The sequence below is a fragment of the Labrus bergylta genome, chromosome 15, assembly GCF_963930695.1.
Source record: "Labrus bergylta chromosome 15, fLabBer1.1, whole genome shotgun sequence".
Lineage (NCBI taxonomy): Eukaryota > Metazoa > Chordata > Actinopteri > Labriformes > Labridae > Labrus > Labrus bergylta.
In genome coordinates this window covers 26,027,898-26,047,549 of record NC_089209.1, presented here as the reverse complement: position 1 = coordinate 26,047,549, position 19,652 = coordinate 26,027,898, and the positions used below count along the sequence as shown (strand labels likewise).

Below are 19,652 nucleotides of genomic sequence, written 5' to 3'. Positions count from 1 at the left end.
GGTTCGATTCCTGGCCATCGCAACTGAGCATTATATTTGCATCTTGCAGCCAAGAAAGCTTACAACCTTCAGCTACGATTTGGTTGACAGACATTAGGTACAAACTGCTGGCAGTGGAGGGGTACAGCGACATGTTGGGACAAGGATAGTGGTTGGGTTGTCGTGGCCGGGTGTTTAAGGCGATGGACTTGAAATGCGTTGGGTTTTCTCTGAGCAGGTTCGTATACTGCCGACATTGTTATTTCTCATGTTGCATCTGCTGAATTGTTGGAGTTTGTGCCTGGAAAGCAGGTCAGTTGCTCGCAAAGACTTTCCAATTTCCTGAGCGCTTACACACTCAGCGGCTCGTCTCCCCGTGTCAATCCGGTGACTCACAGACTTTTCTCAGCTGTTCAAGATATTGTATCGTCATCGAGAGCACTACTTATTGGTTATGGGCAATGTCATCGTTGGCCCCCAGACAGTACTGGTTCGACGATTGTCTTGTGTGCTCAGCATGCACAGGGGATGTTGCTCAGTGGTACAGCGCATGCTTTGCATGTATGAGGCCCCGAGATCAATAGCCGGTATCTCCATCAGCATAACTTCTGCTGACCTCGTCTTCAACTCTCAGAATGTGTGAGCTGAACATTTTCCACACAAGAAGTACATTCTCTTTGAACTTTGAGGGTTACATGCAGTTCGCAACAGCCTGCAGTAATTGACACAGCTCTTCTCAGAAGGCAAAGGTTCCTTTCTTGCACTCAGCGTTGCTATGCATTTTCTGTCATGGCTAGCACATATTTCCCTCCGTTTCATTTCATTTCAAGGTGTGTATTGAGGGTAATATGGCCAGTACTACTTATTGGTTATGGGCAATGTCATCGTTGGCCCCCAGACAGTACTGGTTCGACGATTGTCTTGTGTGCTCAGCACGCACAGGGGAAGTTGCTCAGTGGTACAGCGCATGCTTTGCATGTATGAGGCCCCGGGATCAATAGCCGGTATCTCCATCAGCATAACTTCTGCTTACCTCGTCTTCAACTCTCAGAATGTGTGAGCTGAACATTTTCCACACAAGAAGTACATTCTCTTCGAACTTTGAGGGTTACATGCAGTTCGCAACAGCCTGCAGTAATTGACACAGCTCTTCTCAGAAGGCAAAGGTTCCTTTCTTGCACTCAGAGTTGCTATACATTTTCTGTCATGGCTAGCACATATTTCCCTCCATTTCATTTCATTTCAAGGTGTGTATTGAGGGTAATATGGCCCATGGAAAAAAAGAAGGCTTTTTGAAACAGGGATTTTGAGGCAGTTTGTGAAAGGGAAAATCGAGGCTCCATATGTTGTTGACTATGCGTGGATCTAAGGAGTGCATCCAGCGTTGTTGTTGTGGCCGAGTGGTTAAGGCGATGGACTTGAAATCCATTGGGGTTTCCCCGCGCAGGTTCGAATCCTGCCAACAACGATTGACGGTTTTAATCTCTCGGCGCAAATCGCTGTTGGACTACAGAAACTTTGGAGTAGTGAGGTATGCAGGTCCCTGCAGTAGCAGAAGAAATTGAAGACATGTTGAAGAGAGTGTGATCTTCTGCTTAACAAGCTTCCTTGCGTGGCTTCAAATGTTCTTGCACAATCTTAGTAAATATGGGTCATTGATGGCTACATCAACAGCAGTTGACAGCTACTTGCTGCAGTCCAATCCGAGCACAAGCTTTGCTACACAAAACCCCTCTCCATGTAGCGATAGTGGTATAGTGGCTAGCATAGCTGCCTTCCAAGCAGTTGACCTGGTTTTGATTCCCAGCTATCGCAGCTGGTTTCTTGGCGTCCTCCAGAGTACACAATCTGCTTGTGTTGTTCTTTCCTAAATGTTATCAGTATGAGACATGGAAGGCACCTTACACAACGGTTGTTGTTATATTGCAAAGCAAAGGCGCATCCCACGACCTCTACCGCTTTCGATCCATGTTAAATTATGGATAACTGTAATATTAAAAAGTTTTCCTCCAGTCAAATGTTGCCACTGGTCATTAGAGAGATAGGAAAAGTTTTCATCCCTCCCCCAGAGTTGGGGTCATACAGGCGATGGTGGTATAGTGGTGAGCATAGCTGCCTTCCAAGCAGTTGACCCGGGTTCGATTCCTGGCCATCGCAACTGAGCATTATATTTGCATCTTGCAGCCAAGAAAGCTTACAACCTTCAGCTACGATTTGGTTGACAGACATTAGGTACAAACTGCTGGCAGTGGAGGGGTACAGCGACATGTTGGGACAAGGATAGTGGTTGGGTTGTCGTGGCCGGGTGTTTAAGGCGATGGACTTGAAATGCGTTGGGTTTTCTCTGAGCAGGTTCGTATACTGCCGACATTGTTATTTCTCATGTTGCATCTGCTGAATTGTTGGAGTTTGTGCCTGGAAAGCAGGTCAGTTGCTCGCAAAGACTTTCCAATTTCCTGAGCGCTTACACACTCAGCGGCTCGTCTCCCCGTGTCAATCCGGTGACTCACAGACTTTTCTCAGCTGTTCAAGATATTGTATCGTCATCGAGAGCACTACTTATTGGTTATGGGCAATGTCATCGTTGGCCCCCAGACAGTACTGGTTCGACGATTGTCTTGTGTGCTCAGCATGCACAGGGGATGTTGCTCAGTGGTACAGCGCATGCTTTGCATGTATGAGGCCCCGAGATCAATAGCCGGTATCTCCATCAGCATAACTTCTGCTGACCTCGTCTTCAACTCTCAGAATGTGTGAGCTGAACATTTTCCACACAAGAAGTACATTCTCTTTGAACTTTGAGGGTTACATGCAGTTCGCAACAGCCTGCAGTAATTGACACAGCTCTTCTCAGAAGGCAAAGGTTCCTTTCTTGCACTCAGCGTTGCTATGCATTTTCTGTCATGGCTAGCACATATTTCCCTCCGTTTCATTTCATTTCAAGGTGTGTATTGAGGGTAATATGGCCAGTACTACTTATTGGTTATGGGCAATGTCATCGTTGGCCCCCAGACAGTACTGGTTCGACGATTGTCTTGTGTGCTCAGCACGCACAGGGGAAGTTGCTCAGTGGTACAGCGCATGCTTTGCATGTATGAGGCCCCGGGATCAATAGCCGGTATCTCCATCAGCATAACTTCTGCTTACCTCGTCTTCAACTCTCAGAATGTGTGAGCTGAACATTTTCCACACAAGAAGTACATTCTCTTTGAACTTTGAGGGTTACATGCAGTTCGCAACAATCTGCAGTAATTGACACAGCTCTTCTCAGAAGGCAAAGGTTCCTTTCTTGCACTCAGCGTTGCTATACATTTTCTGTCATGGCTAGCACATATTTCCCTCCATTTCATTTCATTTCAAGGTGTGTATTGAGGGTAATATGGCCCATGGAAAAAAAGAAAGCTTTTTGAATCAGGGATTTTGAGGCAGTTTGTGAAAGGGAAAATCGAGGCTCCATATGTTGTTGACTATGCGTGGATCTAAGGAGTGCATCCAGCGTTGTTGTTGTGGCCGAGTGGTTAAGGCGATGGAGTTGAAATCCATTGGGGTTTCCCCGCGCAGGTTCGAATCCTGCCAACAACGAATGACAGTTTTAATCTCTCGGCGCAAATCGCTGTTGGACTACAGAAACTTTGGAGTAGTGAGGTATGCAGGTCCCTGCAGTAGCAGAAGAAACTGAAGACGTGTTAAAGAGAGTGTGATCTTCTGCTTAACAAGCTTCCTTGCGTGGCTTCAAATGTTCTTGCACAATCTTAGTAAATATGGGTCATTGATGGCTACATCAACAGCAGTTGACAGCTACTTGCTGCAGTCCAATCCGAGCACAAGCTTTGCTACACAAAACCCCTCTCCATGTAGCGATAGTGGTATAGTGGCTAGCATAGCTGCCTTCCAAGCAGTTGACCTGGTTTTGATTCCCAGCTATCGCAGCTGGTTTCTTGGCGTCCTCCAGAGTACACAATCTGCTTGTGTTGTTCTTTCCTAAATGTTATCAGTATGAGACATGGAAGGCACCTTACACAACGGTTGTTGTTATATTGCAAAGCAAAGGCGCATCCCACGACCTCTACCGCTTTCGATCCATGTTAAATTATGGATAACTGTAATATTAAAAAGTTTTCCTCCAGTCAAATGTTGCCACTGGTCATTAGAGAGATAGGAAAAGTTTTCATCCCTCCCCCGGAGATGGGGTCATACAGGCGATGGTGGTATAGTGGTGAGCATAGCTGCCTTCCAAGCAGTTGACCCGGGTTCGATTCCTGGCCATCGCAACTGAGCATTATATTTGCATCTTGCAGCCAAGAAAGCTTACAACCTTCAGCTACGATTTGGTTGACAGACATTAGGTACAAACTGCTGGCAGTGGAGGAGGGGTACAGCGACATGTTGGGTTGTCGTGGCCGGGTGTTTAAGGCGATGGACTTGAAATGCATTGGGTTTTCCCTGAGCAGCTTCGTATACTGCCAATATCGTTATTTCTCATGTTGCATCTGCTGAATTGTTGGAGTTTGATCCTGGAAAGCAGGTCAGTTGCTTGCAAAGACTTTCCAATTGCCTGAGCGCTTACACACTCAGCGGCTCGTCTCCCCGTGTCAATCCGGTGACTCACAGACTTTTCTCAGCTGTTCAAGATATTGTATCGTCATCGAGAGCACTACTTATTAGTTATGAGCAATGTCATCATTGGCCCCCAGACAGTACTGGTTCGACGATTGTCTTGTGTGCTCAGCATGCACAGGGGATGTTGCTCAGTGGTACAGCGCATGCTTTGCATGTATGAGGCCCCGGGTTCATTAGCCGGTATTTCCATCAGCATAACTTCTGCTGACCTCGTCTTCAACTCTCAGAATGTGTGAGCTGAACATTTTCCACACAAGAAGTACATTCTCTTTGAACTTTGAGGGTTACATGCAGTTCGCAACAGCCTGCAGTAATTGACACAGCTCATCTCAGAAGGCAAAGGTTCCTTTCTTGCACTCAGAGTTGCTATACATTTTCTGTCATGGCTAGCACATATTTCCCTCCATTTCATTTCATTTCAAGGTGTGTATTGAGGGTAATATGGCCCATGGAAAAAAAGAAGGCTTTTTGAAACAGGGATTTTGAGGCAGTTTGTGAAAGGGAAAACCGAGGCTCCATATGTTGTTGACTATGCGTGGATCTAAAGGGAAAGTCCAGAGTGGTTGTTGTGGCCGAGTGGTTAAGGCGATGGACTAGAAATCCATTGGGGTCTCCCCGCGCAAGTTCGAATCCTGCCAACAACGAATGACAGTTTTAATCTCTCGGCGCAAATCGCTGTTGGACTACAGAAACTTTGGAGTAGTGAGGTATGCAGGTCCCTGCAGTAGCAGAAGAAACTGAAGACATGTTGAAGAGAGTGTGATCTTCTGCTTAACAAGCTTCCTTGCGTGGCTTCAAATGTTCTTGCGCAATCTTAGTAAATATGGGTCATTGATGGCTACATCAACAGCAGTTGACAGCTACTTGCTGCAGTCCAATCCGAGCACAAGCTTTGCTACACAAAACCCCTCTCCATGTAGCGATAGTGGTATAGTGGCTAGCATAGCTGCCTTCCAAGCAGTTGACCTGGTTTTGATTCCCAGCTATCGCAGCTGGTTTCTTGGCGTCCTCCAGAGTACACAATCTGCTTGTGTTGTTCTTTCCTAAATGTTATCAGTATGAGACATGGAAGGCACCTTACACAACGGTTGTTGTTATATTGCAAAGCAAAGGCGCATCCCACGACCTCTACCGCTTTCGATCCATGTTAAATTATGGATAACTGTAATATTAAAAAGTTTTCCTCCAGTCAAATGTTGCCACTGGTCATTAGAGAGATAGGAAAAGTTTTCATCCCTCCCCCAGAGTTGGGGTCATACAGGCGATGGTGGTATAGTGGTGAGCATAGCTGCCTTCCAAGCAGTTGACCCGGGTTCGATTCCTGGCCATCGCAACTGAGCATTATATTTGCATCTTGCAGCCAAGAAAGCTTACAACCTTCAGCTACGATTTGGTTGACAGACATTAGGTACAAACTGCTGGCAGTGGAGGAGGGGTACAGCGACATGTTGGGACAAGGATAGTGGTTGGGTTGTCGTGGCCGGGTGTTTAAGGCGATGGACTTGAAATGCGTTGGGTTTTCTCTGAGCAGGTTCGTATACTGCCGACATTGTTATTTCTCATGTTGCATCTGCTGAATTGTTGGAGTTTGTGCCTGGAAAGCAGGTCAGTTGCTCGCAAAGACTTTCCAATTTCCTGAGCGCTTACACACTCAGCGGCTCGTCTCCCCGTGTCAATCCGGTGACTCACAGACTTTTCTCAGCTGTTCAAGATATTGTATCGTCATCGAGAGCACTACTTATTGGTTATGGGCAATGTCATCGTTGGCCCCCAGACAGTACTGGTTCGACGATTGTCTTGTGTGCTCAGCATGCACAGGGGATGTTGCTCAGTGGTACAGCGCATGCTTTGCATGTATGAGGCCCCGAGATCAATAGCCGGTATCTCCATCAGCATAACTTCTGCTGACCTCGTCTTCAACTCTCAGAATGTGTGAGCTGAACATTTTCCACACAAGAAGTACATTCTCTTTGAACTTTGAGGGTTACATGCAGTTCGCAACAGCCTGCAGTAATTGACACAGCTCTTCTCAGAAGGCAAAGGTTCCTTTCTTGCACTCAGCGTTGCTATGCATTTTCTGTCATGGCTAGCACATATTTCCCTCCGTTTCATTTCATTTCAAGGTGTGTATTGAGGGTAATATGGCCAGTACTACTTATTGGTTATGGGCAATGTCATCGTTGGCCCCCAGACAGTACTGGTTCGACGATTGTCTTGTGTGCTCAGCACGCACAGGGGAAGTTGCTCAGTGGTACAGCGCATGCTTTGCATGTATGAGGCCCCGGGATCAATAGCCGGTATCTCCATCAGCATAACTTCTGCTGACCTCGTCTTCAACTCTCAGAATGTGTGAGCTGAACATTTTCCACACAAGAAGTACATTCTCTTTGAACTTTGAGGGTTACATGCAGTTCGCAACAATCTGCAGTAATTGACACAGCTCTTCTCAGAAGGCAAAGGTTCCTTTCTTGCACTCAGCGTTGCTATACATTTTCTGTCATGGCTAGCACATATTTCCCTCCATTTCATTTCATTTCAAGGTGTGTATTGAGGGTAATATGGCCCATGGAAAAAAAGAAAGCTTTTTGAATCAGGGATTTTGAGGCAGTTTGTGAAAGGGAAAATCGAGGCTCCATATGTTGTTGACTATGCGTGGATCTAAGGAGTGCATCCAGCGTTGTTGTTGTGGCCGAGTGGTTAAGGCGATGGAGTTGAAATCCATTGGGGTTTCCCCGCGCAGGTTCGAATCCTGCCAACAACGAATGACAGTTTTAATCTCTCGGCGCAAATCGCTGTTGGACTACAGAAACTTTGGAGTAGTGAGGTATGCAGGTCCCTGCAGTAGCAGAAGAAACTGAAGACGTGTTAAAGAGAGTGTGATCTTCTGCTTAACAAGCTTCCTTGCGTGGCTTCAAATGTTCTTGCACAATCTTAGTAAATATGGGTCATTGATGGCTACATCAACAGCAGTTGACAGCTACTTGCTGCAGTCCAATCCGAGCACAAGCTTTGCTACACAAAACCCCTCTCCATGTAGCGATAGTGGTATAGTGGCTAGCATAGCTGCCTTCCAAGCAGTTGACCTGGTTTTGATTCCCAGCTATCGCAGCTGGTTTCTTGGCGTCCTCCAGAGTACACAATCTGCTTGTGTTGTTCTTTCCTAAATGTTATCAGTATGAGACATGGAAGGCACCTTACACAACGGTTGTTGTTATATTGCAAAGCAAAGGCGCATCCCACGACCTCTACCGCTTTCGATCCATGTTAAATTATGGATAACTGTAATATTAAAAAGTTTTCCTCCAGTCAAATGTTGCCACTGGTCATTAGAGAGATAGGAAAAGTTTTCATCCCTCCCCCGGAGTTGGGGTCATACAGGCGATGGTGGTATAGTGGTGAGCATAGCTGCCTTCCAAGCAGTTGACCCGGGTTCGATTCCTGGCCATCGCAACTGAGCATTATATTTGCATCTTGCAGCCAAGAAAGCTTACAACCTTCAGCTACGATTTGGTTGACAGACATTAGGTACAAACTGCTGGCAGTGGAGGAGGGGTACAGCGACATGTTGGGTTGTCGTGGCCGGGTGTTTAAGGCGATGGACTTGAAATGCATTGGGTTTTCCCTGAGCAGCTTCGTATACTGCCAATATCGTTATTTCTCATGTTGCATCTGCTGAATTGTTGGAGTTTGATCCTGGAAAGCAGGTCAGTTGCTTGCAAAGACTTTCCAATTTCCTGAGCGCTTACACACTCAGCGGCTCGTCTCCCCGTGTCAATCCGGTGACTCACAGACTTTTCTCAGCTGTTCAAGATATTGTATCGTCATCGAGAGCACTACTTATTAGTTATGAGCAATGTCATCATTGGCCCCCAGACAGTACTGGTTCGACGATTGTCTTGTGTGCTCAGCATGCACAGGGGATGTTGCTCAGTGGTACAGCGCATGCTTTGCATGTATGAGGCCCCGGGTTCATTAGCCGGTATTTCCATCAGCATAACTTCTGCTGACCTCGTCTTCAACTCTCAGAATGTGTGAGCTGAACATTTTCCACACAAGAAGTACATTCTCTTTGAACTTTGAGGGTTACATGCAGTTCGCAACAGCCTGCAGTAATTGACACAGCTCATCTCAGAAGGCAAAGGTTCCTTTCTTGCACTCAGAGTTGCTATACATTTTCTGTCATGGCTAGCACATATTTCCCTCCATTTCATTTCATTTCAAGGTGTGTATTGAGGGTAATATGGCCCATGGAAAAAAAGAAGGCTTTTTGAAACAGGGATTTTGAGGCAGTTTGTGAAAGGGAAAACCGAGGCTCCATATGTTGTTGACTATGCGTGGATCTAAAGGGAAAGTCCAGAGTGGTTGTTGTGGCCGAGTGGTTAAGGCGATGGACTAGAAATCCATTGGGGTCTCCCCGCGCAAGTTCGAATCCTGCCAACAACGAATGACAGTTTTAATCTCTCGGCGCAAATCGCTGTTGGACTACAGAAACTTCGGAGTAGTGAGGTATGCAGGTCCCTGCAGTAGCAGAAGAAACTGAAGACATGTTGAAGAGAGTGTGATCTTCTGCTTAACAAGCTTCCTTGCGTGGCTTCAAATGTTCTTGCGCAATCTTAGTAAATATGGGTCATTGATGGCTACATCAACAGTGCTTGCTGCAGTCCAATCCGAGCACAAGCTTTGCTACACAAAACCCCTGTCCATGTAGCGCTAGTGGTATAGTGGCTAGCATAGCTGCCTTCCAAGCAGTTGACCTGGTTTTGATTCCCAGCTATCGCAGCTGGTTTCTTGGCATCCTCCAGAGTACACAATCTGCTTGTGTTGTTCTTTCCTAAATGTTATCAGTATGAGACATGGAAGGCACCTTACACAACGGTTGTTGTTATATTGCAAAGCAAAGGCGCATCCCACGACCTCTACCGCTTTCGATCCATGTTAAATTATGGATAATTGTAATATTAAAAAGTTTTCCTCCAGTCAAATGTTGCCACTGGTCATTAGAGAGATAGGAAAAATTTTCATCCCTCCCCCGGATTTGGGCTCAAACAGGCGATGGTGGTATAGTGGTGAGCATAGCTGCCTTCCAAGCAGTTGACCCGGGTTCGATTCCCGGCCATCGCAACAGAGCATTATGTTTGCATCTTGCAGCCAAGAAAGCTTACAACCTTCAGCTACGATTTGGTTGACAGACATTAGGTACAAACTGCTGGCAGTGGAGGAGGGGTACAGCGACATGTTGGGTTGTCGTGGCCGGGTGTTTAAGGCGATGGACTTGAAATGCGTTGGGTTTTCCCTGAGCAGCTTCGTATACTGCCAATATCGTTATTTCTCATGTTGCATCTGCTGAATTGTTGGAATTTGATCCTGGAAAGCAGGTCAGTTGCTTGCAAAGACTTTCCAATTTCCTGAGCGCTTACACACTCAGCGGCTCGTCTCCCCGTGTCAATCCGGTGACTCACAGACTTTTCTCAGCTGTTCAAGATATTGTATCGTCATCGAGAGCACTACTTATTAGTTATGAGCAATGTCATCATTGGCCCCCAGACAGTACTGGTTCGACGATTGTCTTGTGTGCTCAGCATGCACAGGGGATGTTGCTCAGTGGTACAGCGCATGCTTTGCATGTATGAGGCCCCGGGTTCATTAGCCGGTATTTCCATCAGCATAACTTCTGCTGACCTCGTCTTCAACTCTCAGAATGTGTGAGCTGAACATTTTCCACACAAGAAGTACATTCTCTTTGAACTTTGAGGGTTACATGCAGTTCGCAACAGCCTGCAGTAATTGACACAGCTCTTCTCAGAAGGCAAAGGTTCCTTTCTTGCACTCAGAGTTGCTATACATTTTCTGTCATGGCTAGCACATATTTCCCTCCATTTCATTTCATTTCAAGGTGTGTATTGAGGGTAATATGGCCCATGGAAAAAAAGAAGGCTTTTTGAAACAGGGATTTTGAGGCAGTTTGTGAAAGGGAAAACCGAGGCTCCATATGTTGTTGACTATGCGTGGATCCAAAGGGAGCTTCCAGAGTGGTTGTTGTGGCCGAGTGGTTAAGGCGATGGACTAGAAATCCATTGGGGTCTCCCCGCGCAAGTTCGAATCCTGCCAACAACGAATGACAGTTTTAATCTCTCGGCGCAAATCGCTGTTGGACTACAGAAACTTCGGAGTAGTGAGGTATGCAGGTCCCTGCAGTAGCAGAAGAAACTGAAGACATGTTGAAGAGAGTGTGATCTTCTGCTTAACAAGCTTCCTTGCGTGGCTTCAAATGTTCTTGCACAATCTTAGTAAATATGGGTCGTTGATGGCTACATCAACAGTGCTTGCTGCAGTCCAATCCGAGCACAAGCTTTGCTACACAAAACCCCTCTCCATGTAGCGCTAGTGGTATAGTGGCTAGCATAGCTGCCTTCCAAGCAGTTGACCTGGTTTTGATTCCCAGCTATCGCAGCTGGTTTCTTGGCGTCCTCCAGAGTACACAATCTGCTTGTGTTGTTCTTTCCTAAATGTTATCAGTATGAGACATGGAAGGCACCTTACACAACGGTTGTTGTTATATTGCAAAGCAAAGGCGCATCCCACGACCTCTACCGCTTTCGATCCATGTTAAATTATGGATAACTGTAATATTAAAAAGTTTTCCTCCAGTCAAATGTTGCCACTGGTCATTAGAGAGATAGGAAAAATTTTCATCCCTCCCCCGGATTTGGGGTCATACAGGGGATGGTTGTATAGTGGTGAGCATAGCTGCCTTCCAAGCAGTTGACCCGGGTTCGATTCCCGGCCATCGCAACCGAGCATTATATTTGCATCTCGCAGCCAAGAAAGCTTACAACCTTCAGCTACGATTTGGTTGACAGACATTAGGTACAAACTGCTGGCAGTGGAGGAGGGGTACAGCGACATGTTGGGCCAAGGATAGTGGTTGGGTTGTCGTGGCCGGGTGTTTAAGGCGATGGACTTGAAATGCGTTGGGTTTTCCCTGAGCAGCTTCGTATACTGCCGATATCGTTATTTCTCATGTTGCATCTGCTGAATTGTTGGAGTTTGATCCTGGAAAGCAGGTCAGTTGCTTGCAAAGACTTTCCAATTTCCTGAGCGCTTACACACTCAGCGGCTCGTCTCCCCGTGTCAATCCGGTGACTCACAGACTTTTCTCAGCTGTTCAAGATATTGTATCGTCATCGAGAGCACTACTTATTAGCTATGAGAAATGTCATCATTGGCCCCCAGACAGTACTGGTTCGACGATTGTCTTGTGTGCTCAGCATGCACAGGGGATGTTGCTCAGTGGTACAGCGCATGCTTTGCATGTATGAGGCCCCGGGTTCATTAGCCGGTATTTCCATCAGCATAACTTCTGCTGACCTCGTCTTCAACTCTCAGAATGTGTGAGCTGAACATTTTCCACACAAGAAGTACATTCTCTTTGAACTTTGAGGGTTACATGCAGTTCGCAACAGCCTGCAGTAATTGACACAGCTCTTCTCAGAAGGCAAAGGTTCCTTTCTTGCACTCAGAGTTGCTATACATTTTCTGTCATGGCTAGCACATATTTCCCTCCATTTCATTTCATTTCAAGGTGTGTATTGAGGGTAATATGGCCCATGGAAAAAAAGAAGGCTTTTTGAAACAGGGATTTTGAGGCAGTTTGTGAAAGGGAAAACCGAGGCTCCATATGTTGTTGACTATGCGTGGATCTAAAGGGAACTTCCAGAGTGGTTGTTGTGGCCGAGTGGTTAAGGCGATGGACTAGAAAGCCATTGGGGTCTCCCCGCGCAAGTTCGAATCCTGCCAACAACAAATGACAGTTTTAATCTCTCGGCGCAAATCGCTGTTGGACTACAGAAACTTTGGAGTAGTGAGGTATGCAGGTCCCTGCAGTAGCAGAAGAAACTGAAGACATGTTGAAGAGAGTGTGATCTTCTGCTTAACAAGCTTCCTTGCGTGGCTTCAAATGTTCTTGCACAATCTTAGTAAATATGGGTCATTGATGGCTACATCAACAGTGCTTGCTGCAGTCCAATCCGAGCACAAGCTTTGCTACACAAAACCCCTCTCCATGTAGCGCTAGTGGTATAGTGGCTAGCATAGCTGCCTTCCAAGCAGTTGACCTGGTTTTGATTCCCAGCTATCGCAGCTGGTTTCTTGGCATCCTCCAGAGTACACAATCTGCTTGTGTTGTTCTTTCCTAAATGTTATCAGTATGAGACATGGAAGGCACCTTACACAACGGTTGTTGTTATATTGCAAAGCAAAGGCGCATCCCACGACCTCTACCGCTTTCGATCCATGTTAAATTATGGATAACTGTAATATTAAAAAGTTTTCCTCCAGTCAAATGTTGCCACTGGCCATTAGAGAGATAGGAAAAATTTTCATCCCTCCCCCGGATTTGGGTTCAAACAGGCGATGGTGGTATAGTGGTGAGCATAGCTGCCTTCCAAGCAGTTGACCCGGGTTTGATTCCCGGCCATCGCAACCGAGCATTATATTTGCATCTTGCAGCCAAGAAAGCTTACAACCTTCAGCTACGATTTGGTTGACAGACATTAGGTACAAACTGCTGGCAGTGGAGGAGGGGTACAGCGACATGTTGGGTTGTCGTGGCCGGGTGTTTAAGGCGATGGACTTGAAATGCGTTGGGTTTTCCCTGAGCAGCTTCGTATACTGCCAATATCGTTATTTCTCATGTTGCATCTGCTGAATTGTTGGAGTTTGATCCTGGAAAGCAGGTCAGTTGCTTGCAAAGACTTTCCAATTTCCTGAGCGCTTACACACTCAGCGGCTCGTCTCCCCGTGTCAATCCGGTGACTCACAGACTTTTCTCAGCTGTTCAAGATATTGTATCGTCATCGAGAGCACTACTTATTAGTTATGAGCAATGTCATCATTGGCCCCCAGACAGTACTGGTTCGACGATTGTCTTGTGTGCTCAGCATGCACAGGGGATGTTGCTCAGTGGTACAGCGCATGCTTTGCATGTATGAGGCCCCGGGTTCATTAGCCGGTATTTCCATCAGCATAACTTCTGCTGACCTCGTCTTCAACTCTCAGAATGTGTGAGCTGAACATTTTCCACACAAGAAGTACATTCTCTTTGAACTTTGAGGGTTACATGCAGTTCGCAACAGCCTGCAGTAATTGACACAGCTCTTCTCAGAAGGCAAAGGTTCCTTTCTTGCACTCAGAGTTGCTATACATTTTCTGTCATGGCTAGCACATATTTCCCTCCATTTCATTTCATTTCAAGGTGTGTATTGAGGGTAATATGGCCCATGGAAAAAAAGAAAGCTTTTTGAAACAGGGATTTTGAGGCAGTTTGTGAAAGGGAAAACCGAGGCTCCATATGTTGTTGACTATGCGTGGATCTAAAGGGAACTTCCAGAGTGGTTGTTGTGGCCGAGTGGTTAAGGCAATGGACTAGAAAGCCATTGGGGTCTCCCCGCGCAAGTTCGAATCCTGCCAACAACAAATGACAGTTTTAATCTCTCGGCGCAAATCGCTGTTGGACTACAGAAACTTTGGAGTAGTGAGGTATGCAGGTCCCTGCAGTAGCAGAAGAAACTGAAGACATGTTGAAGAGAGTGTGATCTTCTGCTTAACAAGCTTCCTTGCGTGGCTTCAAATGTTCTTGCACAATCTTAGTAAATATGGGTCATTGATGGCTACATCAACAGTGCTTGCTGCAGTCCAATCCGAGCACAAGCTTTGCTACACAAAACCCCTCTCCATGTAGCGCTAGTGGTATAGTGGCTAGCATAGCTGCCTTCCAAGCAGTTGACCTGGTTTTGATTCCCAGCTATCGCAGCTGGTTTCTTGGCATCCTCCAGAGTACACAATCTGCTTGTGTTGTTCTTTCCTAAATGTTATCAGTATGAGACATGGAAGGCACCTTACACAACGGTTGTTGTTATATTGCAAAGCAAAGGCGCATCCCACGACCTCTACCGCTTTCGATCCATGTTAAATTATGGATAACTGTAATATTAAAAAGTTTTCCTCCAGTCAAATGTTGCCACTGGCCATTAGAGAGATAGGAAAAATTTTCATCCCTCCCCCGGATTTGGGCTCAAACAGGCGATGGTGGTATAGTGGTGAGCATAGCTGCCTTCCAAGCAGTTGACCCGGGTTCGATTCCCGGCCATCGCAACCGAGCATTATATTTGCATCTTGCAGCCAAGAAAGCTTACAACCTTCAGCTACGATTTGGTTGACAGACATTAGGTACAAACTGCTGGCAGTGGAGGAGGGGTACAGCGACATGTTGGGTTGTCGTGGCCGGGTGTTTAAGGCGATGGACTTGAAATGCATTGGGTTTTCCCTGAGCAGCTTCGTATACTGCCAATATCGTTATTTCTCATGTTGCATCTGCTGAATTGTTGGAGTTTGATCCTGGAAAGCAGGTCAGTTGCTTGCAAAGACTTTCCAATTTCCTGAGCGCTTACACACTCAGCGGCTCGTCTCCCCGTGTCAATCCGGTGACTCACAGACTTTTCTCAGCTGTTCAAGATATTGTATCGTCATCGAGAGCACTACTTATTAGCTATGAGAAATGTCATCATTGGCCCCCAGACAGTACTGGTTCGACGATTGTCTTGTGTGCTCAGCATGCACAGGGGATGTTGCTCAGTGGTACAGCGCATGCTTTGCATGTATGAGGCCCCGGGTTCATTAGCCGGTATTTCCATCAGCATAACTTCTGCTGACCTCGTCTTCAACTCTCAGAATGTGTGAGCTGAACATTTTCCACACAAGAAGTACATTCTCTTTGAACTTTGAGGGTTACATGCAGTTCGCAACAGCCTGCAGTAATTGACACAGCTCTTCTCAGAAGGCAAAGGTTCCTTTCTTGCACTCAGAGTTGCTATACATTTTCTGTCATGGCTAGCACATATTTCCCTCCATTTCATTTCATTTCAAGGTGTGTATTGAGGGTAATATGGCCCATGGAAAAAAAGAAGGCTTTTTGAAACAGGGATTTTGAGGCAGTTTGTGAAAGGGAAAACCGAGGCTCCATATGTTGTTGACTATGCGTGGATCCAAAGGGAACTTTCAGAGTGGTTGTTGTGGCCGAGTGGTTAAGGCGATGGACTAGAAATCCATTGGGGTCTCCCCGCGCAAGTTCAAATCCTGCCAACAACGAATGACAGTTTTAATCTCTCGGCGCAAATCGCTGTTGGACTACAGAAACTTCGGAGTAGTGAGGTATGCAGGTCCCTGCAGTAGCAGAAGAAACTGAAGACATGTTGAAGAGAGTGTGATCTTCTGCTTAACAAGCTTCCTTGCGTGGCTTCAAATGTTCTTGCACAATCTTAGTAAATATGGGTCATTGATGGCTACATCAACAGTGCTTGCTGCAGTCCAATCCGAGCACAAGCTTTGCTACACAAAACCCCTCTCCATGTAGCGCTAGTGGTATAGTGGCTAGCATAGCTGCCTTCCAAGCAGTTGACCTGGTTTTGATTCCCAGCTATCGCAGCTGGTTTCTTGGCATCCTCCAGAGTACACAATCTGCTTGTGTTGTTCTTTCCTAAATGTTATCAGTATGAGACATGGAAGGCACCTTACACAACGGTTGTTGTTATATTGCAAAGCAAAGGCGCATCCCACGACCTCTACCGCTTTCGATCCATGTTAAATTATGGATAACTGTAATATTAAAAAGTTTTCCTCCAGTCAAATGTTGCCACTGGTCATTAGAGAGATAGGAAAAATTTTCATCCCTCCCCCGGATTTGGGTTCAAACAGGCGATGGTGGTATAGTGGTGAGCATAGCTGCCTTCCAAGCAGTTGACCCGGGTTCGATTCCCGGCCATCGCAACCGAGCATTATATTTGCATCTTGCAGCCAAGAAAGCTTACAACCTTCAGCTACGATTTGGTTGACAGACATTAGGTACAAACTGCTGGCAGTGGAGGAGGGGTACAGCAACATGTTGGGTTGTCGTGGCCGGGTGTTTAAGGCGATGGACTTGAAATGCGTTGGGTTTTCCCTGAGCAGCTTCGTATACTGCCAATATCGTTATTTCTCATGTTGCATCTGCTGAATTGTTGGAGTTTGATCCTGGAAAGCAGGTCAGTTGCTTGCAAAGACTTTCCAATTTCCTGAGCGCTTACACACTCAGCGGCTCGTCTCCCCGTGTCAATCCGGTGACTCACAGACTTTTCTCAGCTGTTCAAGATATTGTATCGTCATCGAGAGCACTACTTATTAGCTATGAGAAATGTCATCATTGGCCCCCAGACAGTACTGGTTCGACGATTGTCTTGTGTGCTCAGCATGCACAGGGGATGTTGCTCAGTGGTACAGCGCATGCTTTGCATGTATGAGGCCCCGGGTTCATTAGCCGGTATTTCCATCAGCATAACTTCTGCTGACCTCGTCTTCAACTCTCAGAATGTGTGAGCTGAACATTTTCCACACAAGAAGTACATTCTCTTTGAACTTTGAGGGTTACATGCAGTTCGCAACAGCCTGCAGTAATTGACACAGCTCTTCTCAGAAGGCAAAGGTTCCTTTCTTGCACTCAGAGTTGCTATACATTTTCTGTCATGGCTAGCACATATTTCCCTCCATTTCATTTCATTTCAAGGTGTGTATTGAGGGTAATATGGCCCATGGAAAAAAAGAAGGATTTTTGAAACAGGGATTTTGAGGCAGTCTGTGAAAGGGAAAACCGAGGCTCCATATGTTGTTGACTATGCGTGGATCCAAAGGGAACTTTCAGAGTGGTTGTTGTGGCCGAGTGGTTAAGGCGATGGACTAGAAATCCATTGGGGTCTCCCCGCGCAAGTTCAAATCCTGCCAACAACGAATGACAGTTTTAATCTCTCGGCGCAAATCGCTGTTGGACTACAGAAACTTCGGAGTAGTGAGGTATGCAGGTCCCTGCAGTAGCAGAAGAAACTGAAGACATGTTGAAGAGAGTGTGATCTTCTGCTTAACAAGCTTCCTTGCGTGGCTTCAAATGTTCTTGCACAATCTTAGTAAATATGGGTCATTGATGGCTACATCAACAGTGCTTGCTGCAGTCCAATCCAAGCACAAGCTTTGCTACACAAAACCCCTCTCCATGTAGCGCTAGTGGTATAGTGGCTAGCATAGCTGCCTTCCAAGCAGTTGACCTGGTTTTGATTCCCAGCTATCGCAGCTGGTTTCTTGGCATCCTCCAGAGTACACAATCTGCTTGTGTTGTTCTTTCCTAAATGTTATCAGTATGAGACATGGAAGGCACCTTACACAACGGTTGTTGTTATATTGCAAAGCAAAGGCGCATCCCACGACCTCTACCGCTTTCGATCCATGTTAAATTATGGATAACTGTAATATTAAAAAGTTTTCCTCCAGTCAAATGTTGCCACTGGTCATTAGAGAGATAGGAAAAATTTTCATCCCTCCCCCGGATTTGGGTTCAAACAGGCGATGGTGGTATAGTGGTGAGCATAGCTGCCTTCCAAGCAGTTGACCCGGGTTCGATTCCCGGCCATCGCAACAGAGCATTATATTTGCATCTTGCAGCCAAGAAAGCTTACAACCTTCAGCTACGATTTGGTTGACAGACATTAGGTACAAACTGCTGGCAGTGGAGGAGGGGTACAGCGACATGTTGGGTTGTCGTGGCCGGGTGTTTAAGGCGATGGACTTGAAATGCGTTGGGTTTTCCCTGAGCAGCTTCGTATACTGCCAATATCGTTATTTCTCATGTTGCATCTGCTGAATTGTTGGAGTTTGATCCTGGAAAGCAGGTCAGTTGCTTGCAAAGACTTTCCAATTTCCTGAGCGCTTACACACTCAGCGGCTCGTCTCCCCGTGTCAATCCGGTGACTCACAGACTTTTCTCAGCTGTTCAAGATATTGTATCGTCATCGAGAGCACTACTTATTAGCTATGAGAAATGTCATCATTGGCCCCCAGACAGTACTGGTTCGACGATTGTCTTGTGTGCTCAGCATGCACAGGGGATGTTGCTCAGTGGTACAGCGCATGCTTTGCATGTATGAGGCCCCGGGTTCATTAGCCGGTATTTCCATCAGCATAACTTCTGCTGACCTCGTCTTCAACTCTCAGAATGTGTGAGCTGAACATTTTCCACACAAGAAGTACATTCTCTTTGAACTTTGAGGGTTACATGCAGTTCGCAACAGCCTGCAGTAATTGACACAGCTCTTCTCAGAAGGCAAAGGTTCCTTTCTTGCACTCAGAGTTGCTATACATTTTCTGTCATGGCTAGCACATATTTCCCTCCATTTCATTTCATTTCAAGGTGTGTATTGAGGGTAATATGGCCCATGGAAAAAAAGAAGGCTTTTTGAAACAGGGATTTTGAGGCAGTTTGTGAAAGGGAAAACCGAGGCTCCATATGTTGTTGACTATGCGTGGATCCAAAGGGAACTTCCAGAGTGGTTGTTGTGGCCGAGTGGTTAAGGCGATGGACTAGAAATCCATTGGGGTCTCCCCGCGCAAGTTCGAATCCTGCCAACAACGAATGACAGTTTTAATCTCTCGGCGCAAATCGCTGTTGGGCTACAGAAACTTCGGAGTAGTGAGGTATGCAGGTCCCTGCAGTAGCAGAAGAAACTGAAGACATGTTGAAGAGAGTGTGATCTTCTGCTTAACAAGCTTCCTTGCGTGGCTTCAAATGTTCTTGCACAATCTTAGTAAATATGGGTCATTGATGGCTACATCAACAGTGCTTGCTGCAGTCCAATCCGAGCACAAGCTTTGCTACACAAAACCCCTCTCCATGTAGCGCTAGTGGTATAGTGGCTAGCATAGCTGCCTTCCAAGCAGTTGACCTGGTTTTGATTCCCAGCTATCGCAGCTGGTTTCTTGGCATCCTCCAGAGTACACAATCTGCTTGTGTTGTTCTTTCCTAAATGTTATCAGTATGAGACATGGAAGGCACCTTACACAACGGTTGTTGTTATATTGCAAAGCAAAGGCGCATCCCACGACCTCTACCGCTTTCGATCCATGTTAAATTATGGATAACTGTAATATTAAAAAGTTTTCCTCCAGTCAAATGTTGCCACTGGTCATTAGAGAGATAG

The 19,652-nt window shown here is 46.2% G+C and overlaps 22 non-coding genes across 22 annotated transcripts in view; all 22 read left to right on the top strand.

Moving 5' to 3' along the window:
• Nucleotides 1-22, top strand: part of trnag-ucc (transfer RNA glycine (anticodon UCC)) — a 72-nt gene extending 50 nt beyond the window's left edge. Inside the window, exon 1 of the tRNA in view lies at nt 1-22. This exon is cut by the window's left edge and continues 50 nt beyond it. This is a non-coding gene — a tRNA (tRNA-Gly).
• A 1,343-nt stretch (nt 23-1,365) lies between these two features.
• trnas-uga (transfer RNA serine (anticodon UGA)) lies at nt 1,366-1,447 on the top strand. Its single transcript has one exon. It is a non-coding gene; the product is annotated as a tRNA-Ser (tRNA).
• Nucleotides 1,448-2,064: 617 nt separating this feature from the next.
• trnag-ucc (transfer RNA glycine (anticodon UCC)) lies at nt 2,065-2,136 on the top strand. Its single transcript has one exon. It is a non-coding gene; the product is annotated as a tRNA-Gly (tRNA).
• A 1,343-nt stretch (nt 2,137-3,479) lies between these two features.
• Nucleotides 3,480-3,561, top strand: trnas-uga (transfer RNA serine (anticodon UGA)). The gene has a single exon. It is a non-coding gene; the product is annotated as a tRNA-Ser (tRNA).
• A 617-nt stretch (nt 3,562-4,178) lies between these two features.
• Nucleotides 4,179-4,250, top strand: trnag-ucc (transfer RNA glycine (anticodon UCC)). The gene has a single exon. It is a non-coding gene; the product is annotated as a tRNA-Gly (tRNA).
• Nucleotides 4,251-5,161: 911 nt separating this feature from the next.
• Nucleotides 5,162-5,243, top strand: trnas-aga (transfer RNA serine (anticodon AGA)). Its single transcript has one exon. It is a non-coding gene; the product is annotated as a tRNA-Ser (tRNA).
• A 617-nt stretch (nt 5,244-5,860) lies between these two features.
• trnag-ucc (transfer RNA glycine (anticodon UCC)) lies at nt 5,861-5,932 on the top strand. Its single transcript has one exon. It is a non-coding gene; the product is annotated as a tRNA-Gly (tRNA).
• Nucleotides 5,933-7,278: 1,346 nt separating this feature from the next.
• Nucleotides 7,279-7,360, top strand: trnas-uga (transfer RNA serine (anticodon UGA)). The gene has a single exon. It is a non-coding gene; the product is annotated as a tRNA-Ser (tRNA).
• A 617-nt stretch (nt 7,361-7,977) lies between these two features.
• trnag-ucc (transfer RNA glycine (anticodon UCC)) lies at nt 7,978-8,049 on the top strand. Its single transcript has one exon. It is a non-coding gene; the product is annotated as a tRNA-Gly (tRNA).
• Nucleotides 8,050-8,960: 911 nt separating this feature from the next.
• Nucleotides 8,961-9,042, top strand: trnas-aga (transfer RNA serine (anticodon AGA)). The gene has a single exon. It is a non-coding gene; the product is annotated as a tRNA-Ser (tRNA).
• Nucleotides 9,043-9,648: 606 nt separating this feature from the next.
• Nucleotides 9,649-9,720, top strand: trnag-ucc (transfer RNA glycine (anticodon UCC)). The gene has a single exon. It is a non-coding gene; the product is annotated as a tRNA-Gly (tRNA).
• A 911-nt stretch (nt 9,721-10,631) lies between these two features.
• On the top strand, nt 10,632-10,713 carry trnas-aga (transfer RNA serine (anticodon AGA)). The gene has a single exon. It is a non-coding gene; the product is annotated as a tRNA-Ser (tRNA).
• Nucleotides 10,714-11,319: 606 nt separating this feature from the next.
• Nucleotides 11,320-11,391, top strand: trnag-ucc (transfer RNA glycine (anticodon UCC)). The gene has a single exon. It is a non-coding gene; the product is annotated as a tRNA-Gly (tRNA).
• A 929-nt stretch (nt 11,392-12,320) lies between these two features.
• On the top strand, nt 12,321-12,402 carry trnas-aga (transfer RNA serine (anticodon AGA)). The gene has a single exon. It is a non-coding gene; the product is annotated as a tRNA-Ser (tRNA).
• Nucleotides 12,403-13,008: 606 nt separating this feature from the next.
• trnag-ucc (transfer RNA glycine (anticodon UCC)) lies at nt 13,009-13,080 on the top strand. The gene has a single exon. It is a non-coding gene; the product is annotated as a tRNA-Gly (tRNA).
• A 911-nt stretch (nt 13,081-13,991) lies between these two features.
• Nucleotides 13,992-14,073, top strand: trnas-aga (transfer RNA serine (anticodon AGA)). The gene has a single exon. It is a non-coding gene; the product is annotated as a tRNA-Ser (tRNA).
• Nucleotides 14,074-14,679: 606 nt separating this feature from the next.
• On the top strand, nt 14,680-14,751 carry trnag-ucc (transfer RNA glycine (anticodon UCC)). Its single transcript has one exon. It is a non-coding gene; the product is annotated as a tRNA-Gly (tRNA).
• A 911-nt stretch (nt 14,752-15,662) lies between these two features.
• On the top strand, nt 15,663-15,744 carry trnas-aga (transfer RNA serine (anticodon AGA)). The gene has a single exon. It is a non-coding gene; the product is annotated as a tRNA-Ser (tRNA).
• Nucleotides 15,745-16,350: 606 nt separating this feature from the next.
• On the top strand, nt 16,351-16,422 carry trnag-ucc (transfer RNA glycine (anticodon UCC)). Its single transcript has one exon. It is a non-coding gene; the product is annotated as a tRNA-Gly (tRNA).
• Nucleotides 16,423-17,333: 911 nt separating this feature from the next.
• Nucleotides 17,334-17,415, top strand: trnas-aga (transfer RNA serine (anticodon AGA)). The gene has a single exon. It is a non-coding gene; the product is annotated as a tRNA-Ser (tRNA).
• A 606-nt stretch (nt 17,416-18,021) lies between these two features.
• Nucleotides 18,022-18,093, top strand: trnag-ucc (transfer RNA glycine (anticodon UCC)). The gene has a single exon. It is a non-coding gene; the product is annotated as a tRNA-Gly (tRNA).
• Nucleotides 18,094-19,004: 911 nt separating this feature from the next.
• trnas-aga (transfer RNA serine (anticodon AGA)) lies at nt 19,005-19,086 on the top strand. Its single transcript has one exon. It is a non-coding gene; the product is annotated as a tRNA-Ser (tRNA).
• The last annotated feature ends 566 nt before the right edge of the window (nt 19,087-19,652 follow it).